Source organism: Triticum dicoccoides, chromosome 3A (genome assembly GCF_002162155.2).
Source record: "Triticum dicoccoides isolate Atlit2015 ecotype Zavitan chromosome 3A, WEW_v2.0, whole genome shotgun sequence".
NCBI classification, from domain to species: domain Eukaryota; kingdom Viridiplantae; phylum Streptophyta; class Magnoliopsida; order Poales; family Poaceae; genus Triticum; species Triticum dicoccoides.
The window spans coordinates 680,022,760-680,030,454 of NC_041384.1; the positions used below are offsets into that span (position 1 = coordinate 680,022,760).

Genomic DNA, 7,695 nt, shown 5'->3' on the forward strand with positions numbered 1-7,695 from the left:
ACGTATCTTACAAGTCTACACGTATATGGCGGTTTACACTTACTGGCCTTAAGCCACCTCTGGACTTGGGCCTCTCACAAGCCTATCTATGAACCGCCATCTTAGTATACTCTTGGGCTTCATTATAGATGAATCGTCATAATGGTTGATCCAGCCCCTCCTGGGCGGGTCATATCCCCAATAGCTTTCGACGAAGCAACCACTAACCCGCCGAGCGCAGCTACGAAGAACCGCTGAGCCGCAGCCGCAGCCTTTCTAGATGGGAGGGAATGAAGGTAATGGGATAGAACAGATAGGTTTCCTTGATGAGTTTCTCTTTGTTAGGGAAGTTTTGGGCCTCTCCGTGTTCAGTCCGCTTAAATGTAACTCGAGCCTTCCAGCGACCACAAGATCGGTCCGCACCATTTCATGCAGCAACTGGGTATATATGCGCATAGCGCCGCTTGGAGCGTTTTGAACAACGGTTTCACCACGATAGTGCACTTTCGCTAGCAATTTTAATTTTTGGTTTGCGCACATCCGCCTGGCCTTCATATCCTCCATGGGGCGGAAGATGATTGCAGATATGACGAATCTGCTAGATTTGCTCTTAGCACACAAGGTGAGTTCGCATGGTTTCAAAAATGCATGAACAATACGTCTATCAAAATCTGGCCATGCAATTGCAAACAAAAGGAATTCGAAAAGTATACGATCTTATTTTTCTCAAAGGATGCAAAAACCAAAGTTTTCCCGGTTCTTACAGAAGAATCAGATTGATCCGAGATTTATACGCACGGTCTCGTCCCATCATGACTGCATCGGCATTTATTTATTTGTTTATTTTTATTTGCCTGTCGCAGAATTAACTCTCGACTGTAAAAGACCTGTGAATCGCAAAGCCAAAACTTCCGAACCAGTAATGGCGGGCTCTCCCTCCCCACTCCCAAACCCCAAACCCCAGTCCCCTTCCCACAGCCCGAGTCCCCTCCCAGTCCCACATTTCCACGCCCCCAACCGCACGACGAGGATGGCGCCGTCGGTGCCGAAGAAGAAGCGCAAGGTGAACCTCCGGGAGAACGAGGAGGTCGCGGCCAGGATCTTCGAGAAGCACCGCTCTTGGCGGTGCAGCAGCCGGCCGGCCTCCTGGACCACCAGGGCCGCGCGCTCTCCGCCGCCTACAGCGGCGTCTGTACCGCCAAGGAGCCCATCCGGACCCCCGGCGACCTGGCCTGTCTCAAGTGCGCATTTTCTCTCAACCTTTTCCTCTTACGCTATTGCGACGAGGCTAGGTTTCGGTCGATTTCGGGGTCGCGCGCTTGGGATTATGTATCGGGTCACATCGCTGCTCTAAGACGAATGGGTCGGTTTATGATTTGGGTGCCTCAGCTCTAGAATCTTAGTTTTGTTCGGTGGATGTGACGACTTACTCCTTAGGGGATTTTAGTTGTGCCCATTTGGTCTGAGCATGGATTTTCGGTTTGGATAGCTATTGATCTGTGGAATCATAAGTTTCAGTTCAGTTCCCCTTATGTTTGCTCATCTGCTGCGGCCGTTGATTTGCTGCAGGTATATGCTGAAATCGATTCAGGCCATTGCCATTTTTATATGGCGAGGTGTATTTATATCCATCCCTTTAGGGTTGTCATTCTACTTGGGATTTGCCTGCAAGTAGATAACCAGAGAAATGGTTCATATAGAACTCTTTCCCTTTGATTTTTCTTTTGTGTGTTCAATTTAGATGTGGAAATCACACATCAATCGTTGCTTTCTACATTGAGTTGCATCGATTTTTGAAAAACTTTACATTTTCTGAATTACTTTAATCATTGTTGTTGCTTCCTCAGTTCTATTATTTTTGTCAGGGGAGTTGAAGGTTGGGTTGTTGATGTTATGGAAGACTCCTTTCCAGGGTCCAGCCTTGATTTGTCTCCTCCGACAAGTAATACACCAGGAGAAACGAGTAATAGTTTTCATGACTGCTCACGTGTCCTCTGGAATCTGTTATTCCTTTTTCATCATCAGGATGGCAACAAGTCTTCTTCCCCTTTAGTTTTATCAATACTCGGTTCAATGGAAACAAGACTATTATCATAATCTTACAGGGTACTGTCCTTTTAACAGGGAAGAAGAACACATGAAACAAACCTTATGTGCCACGGTTGAAATCAGCTGCTTATGCAATAATGATCACACTCTACAGGTATGATTTTTTTTGGGGTGGGGGGGTGGGGGGGTATCTTACCTACATTTTTGCTGTTCACGCTGCAAAATTAGTGGAACCTTAGTACAAAGGGCAACATTTAGTCAGAGGAAAAGGGAAAAGACACTTGAATATGCAACAGCGGATATTGACAGTTGTTTCCCCCCTAGGGAAATGGAAAGAGGGAAGGAATTTATGATGAGGCAAGAGCTTATTGATGTTGCTGAGGCCAGTGGTCTGTCAGAACATGCAATAGGGTACAGTTTCAGTGATTCAGTATATGCCACGGTTGCTGATTTCAGCTGATATTTTAGTGCATCACTAACTGTCTCTGTTGTATTATGAGCAGCCCAAACAACAGTAGGAATTCTCGAAATGAAGGTTACAGTTACACTGGATGGAATAGCATGAAGACGTTAACAAATAAGGATCTGGTTGAGAAAAAGAGTAATCCTGCAAAGTAATGTACCAGGCTCATCCCCATGTTAATGTTATATTTTTCTGTCATTTACTAAAAAGAATTGGATCTTTTAGGGGGGGTAAACCCAATATGTTTTATACTCACGTATTAGACCAGACAAGTTTCATTACCTTCACATCACTGGCTATTGCTGTATAATGTACTATTGTGGCTCTGCTAGCTATTGATTGTGAACTTTTTACTTTGCCTGGTCTTTCTTAAATGATAAAATGATATTACAATGGACTCAAACTCAAGGAGATACCAGAGCTATAAAATATTGCACTTGTATGCATGAACTTGACTCTCATTAAAGGGTTCATAGGGTTCTCACGTAGTATTTAAGTATGATTGTGTCTGCACTAGTTTATCTGATTCATTCTCTTGCGACATTCACCGGATAGAAAAGCCTCTCACATGTTTTGGTCTGAGTGTGGATCGGCTAGATCCAAAAATGCGGCTAACCTTTGGACTCTGGTGTGCTTTTGCTGTTTGGTACATGTGTTCTCTAGTAATTTAACTTGTATCAAGAAACATTCCTACTTCAGTTTTTTCTCTTGGTCGGAGAAGTTTGATATAGTGCAGCAGTGAAGTCATATATATGCTAGCAGAGTTTCAACATCTGATAGTTTGCTAGTTGATGCTTGTTGGCGCCTTAGGTAATATAATGCCCTCTAATCTTTTGAGCTAATTAAGAAAATATATCTTTTAAACATACAGCTCTGCAGTGGTATATCATCAATTTTCTATTGATGGAATAGAAGTAGGCATGTCCAATTCCATAGCTCCTTTGAACTTATCTGGTCCACAATATGAACCTGAAACATGTTTATAAAAATCTTGCACATGTGGCCATTTGGGAATGTTCCAGATGTATGCTAGTTTGCTACATGAACCAGATCTTGTTCATTACTTTGGTCCTACAGTTATCTCCTTTATTTCCACCCTGAATACAAGCAGAAGCTCGCCCTGTTCAGTTTGCATCTCCTCTTTCTCTCTGGGGCTTTATTTACCAAGCACACACATTCTGTTGAGATAACAAGCATAGACTTGGGGCTCACCGTATATGTTTGCTGTAGGTATTACCTAACAGAAAAGGGCAAAGAAACAACTCGCGATTGTCTCGCACGGTCTGGATTGGATGGTCCTGCAGGACCTTTAACGGCGACCGGTCATCCTGCAGTTGTGCTCAGTGATTCAGATTCTGATGAATATGACGGCAGCAGTCCCCTGATAGGTATTAATAAAGTTTTCTGCTCATGCAGTATGAATTTCCAGATAACCAATTATTGTACCCCAGCAGCACTATAATAACTTCCTTTTACTCAAATGGAGGTTCTGAAAGAAGTGGATTTCCAAACTCAAAAGCAGGCAGTTCTAGTTCCTTTGGTATCAGCATGCTTTCTTTGCATATAATATGATGATATATTCCATAAGAAAAATATTACTCCCCGCTGATCTTTATAGTTAATGCCATTATTTTTTCAGGCAACGGCCATGCTATTAATTCTCCTCTTTCATCTCGAGGAATGTTTGGACAGCAATCGTTTAGTGCTATGGTACACTTGAATTTCCCTTTCCGTACCCTTCTTTTTCAAATGGAACATAATGCAACATTTCTTTTCTAACGTCAGGGTTCTGCTGAAAAGTGTTTACTAGCTGTGCCACCTCATCAATCTAATGAAAGTTTTCTGAAAGCTTATGAAGTGGTGTTGATATTGTATGATCGAGATACTTTCGGGTCTGTATGATCGTATCTTACTCATGAGTTGTATTTTTAGTTGTGTCTGATATTTAAGTAGGATCATATTAAGGCTGTCTTAGCAAATAAACAATATATGTCCCCCCCCCAAATAAAAACATCTTTTGAGGAGGGTAAAGTAACTGAGGATTGGGAGTATGCTTACCTAGTTTCTCTTTCGCATGACCTGCAAGGGCACTCTATTCTTCATGTTAATCTTATTTCTGGTAAAATAAGATAGGCAAGGGATTTCACATATTTATCCACTTACTGCTGGAATTGTGAATTTCGATGACACTTTGATTCGTTATCTCGTGTTACTTGAACTGTTTAACCTTCTGCTTCTGTGTATTCTGTATGTTGTTTAATTAAACGATTTTCCAAGGAAACAAATTGATTATTGTTGCACCCAATAGTTTTTTGTTTTATTTAATCATCCATGTATGCATCAGAATTCAGTTCTCTTATGATTGCTCCCTTTTTGTGCAGGCCCCGTTCCAGAAGAAAAGTTGTTGATAATATACGCTCGCAGTTTAATATTCCTGTAGAGGTTAGTTGGATTGAGAGTTATGTAAACTCTTCTTTGTTTAACCCTGTTTGCCCTTTCCTTTCTTCTTGTATCTAATTCATCAGTACTCCTCTGGGTGTTATCCTTGTTCATTTCTTCAGACAACCAAAATACACTGCTAAAAGTCATTATATGCATCAACACGGCTCTAAATTAAATGCCCTGTACTGCTGGATTAATTATCTGATATGTTTGGTCACTGCCCCACCGTGTTGATGATTGCTGACTGCATACTTTTCTTGCTTGTGCGCAAGGAGACAGCATAATAATATTACCAAAGTTGCTTTGCATAGATTGAACTGTTCATATAATGTGCCAAAGAAAATGGTGCTGATCCTTCTGTTTGAACCATGTCATCCAGATTAAACACTTGCCTGTTGGAGATGCTCTTTGGATTGCTCGCCATAAAGAACTTGACACGGAGTATGTTCTTGATTTCATTGTTGAAAGGAAAAATGTGGATGATTTACTTGGCTCAATTAAAGACAACAGATACAAAGATCAAAAACTAAGACTGAAGGTACCATCTGAAAATAGCTTTGATTTTTGTCAATAATATTATAAACCTTCCATCTTAACTTTCCCAGTTCTTCATGCTTTCAATTTCTCACTGATAGTAAAAAAGGGCATCCCACATGCTATCCCCTGTGATTTGATGTTGCTTGAGTCTAATCTTAGTCGAGGAGATTTTTTTCCTTATTCTTTGTTATCATTAATTGAAAAGCATAGCCCATATTTGGGTATGAGATGATGAAGGACGATGTTATTAGCAGACATAAGCTTGAGCCTGTAGATTGTGCATATTCCCAAAGAAACTGTATTTCTTGTCCATATATATGGGTTTGCTGTGGTTATTTCAGCAACAATACGATGTGATACCTCCATTTCCTGTATCCTTTGCAGAAATGTGGGCTAAGGAAGCTAATATATCTAGTTGAAGGGGATGTAAACACTGTAGATGGATCAGAGAGCGTTAAAACATCGTATGTACTCTTCTCATGAAGCCTGGACGATCATGTCAACCCCTGAATGGTAGTACTTTTTTTCGTTGTTTAACATTATTATTAAATATTGTTCCCAATGCTTTGACTGTCAGCTGTATGCCCTGTTAACTCTCCTCCACATGCCTTTTATTTCAGCTGCTTCACTACTGAGGTTCTTGAAGGATTTGATGTCCAGAGAACCACTGGGTATGCTGACACTGAAAAGAAATACGGCCACCTCACGGGCTCTATAATTGATTACTATAGCAGAAACTTCTCTGCTGGTGCTGATACCTCTCGACTTTGCCTGACCTACGACGAGTTTGTGAAGAGGTGTTCTGACCTTGAGAAGGTCACTATGAGCGATATATTCGCCCTTCAGCTTATGCAGGTAACTGGGCGAATACAGCCACCTCCACCAAAGTTTGCCGGGTAGTCCATTTCATGCAGTAGTTTGCTCATTTATTTTGTATCTAAATCAGGTGCCACAAGTGACAGATGAAGCTGCCCTTGCTGTCACGAGTCTCTACCCCACTCTTCTCTCGCTTGCTAAGGCATACACCATGCTTGTGAGTCCTCTTTTCCTTTCAACTTATACAATGTTCTTTACATATACAACTTATACAATCTTACTTACTCATTGGAACAGTTGTGACCAGTGTATGTACACACACATCCTTAGCTGCTCCTCACGCAATTGATGTACAGAACAATTCAACATGTCTGTAGAACTAAAAGTTTAACCTTGTAACTATGAAGGATGGCGATAGGCGTGCCCAGGAGGAGATGCTGAAGAACAAGAGCGACATGGTCAACGCGGGGGCCAGCAAGAACATCTTCAAGCTCATCTGGGCGGAAGGATGAACACCCCGTACTTAGCCGGTCTTTTGGTCACCGTCGCGGTGATTTCGGACCGCCTACGCAAGTTCCCAAGGTGAAGACAGGAGGGACCCTTTTTGTGCTGTGCCTGATGCCTTGGAGAACTTGAAAGTCACTGAACATGTAACCACCACCTAAAAGAACGCCTTGGCGTATCCTCACTCCCCGTTTAAATTACTACTTGTACGTCCTAGAATTGCATGCCGCATATTATGGAGTCGTCGTGTTAAGGTAGTGCATTAGCGCTTCGTGTGTGTATATATATAGACACTAATATTAGCTCTTGACTCAGTTGATTGGATCATCTGTTATCTCGTGTCATCTCAACCTTGCTTGCATGGAAGCAGACAAGGCAGGTATTAGAATTTAGCCTGCTGGTAAAGTGAGCGTAGACTCCCTAGAGCCCATCGTTTTTGATCCATGTGCTTGATGAAACATGTAAGCGTTCTTTGGTTGGTGGCATGTCCATGTTCTGCAAGAACGACATGTTGAGCAGATTCCTTTCTGTGAAGATTCTGGTGTTGAGGAGACGATTGATCATGCACGTTTCTCTTGCACCTGGGCCAAGCTGTTCTGGTCTGAACTTTGCTTCCTTCTAGTCAGAATCCCCTCTCTTCATTCGGATTCATGTGCTGCAGATATTGTTGATGGCAAACAAGTTTCAGAACCGTATGCTGCTATCATTTTGTGTGGGTTCTGGATGATTTGGACTGGAAGAAACAATAGGAGACATGGAGAATTTCAAATGGGCCGTTGGTACCATCCACGATCTAGCCGAGCTAGTGGGCTCAAAGACGGCACAAGAGCCGAGGGAGAAATCGGTCTGGATACCCCCCGAGGTCACTTACATCAAGGTGAATGTTGACGCGAGCTATTATGAGC

At 42.3% G+C, this 7,695-nt stretch overlaps 1 pseudogene; it reads left to right on the forward strand.

Annotated features, from left to right (window-relative positions):
- Nucleotides 1-541: 541 nt before the first annotated feature.
- LOC119272847 lies at nt 542-6,892 on the forward strand (annotated as a pseudogene).
- Nucleotides 6,893-7,695: the final 803 nt, after the last annotated feature.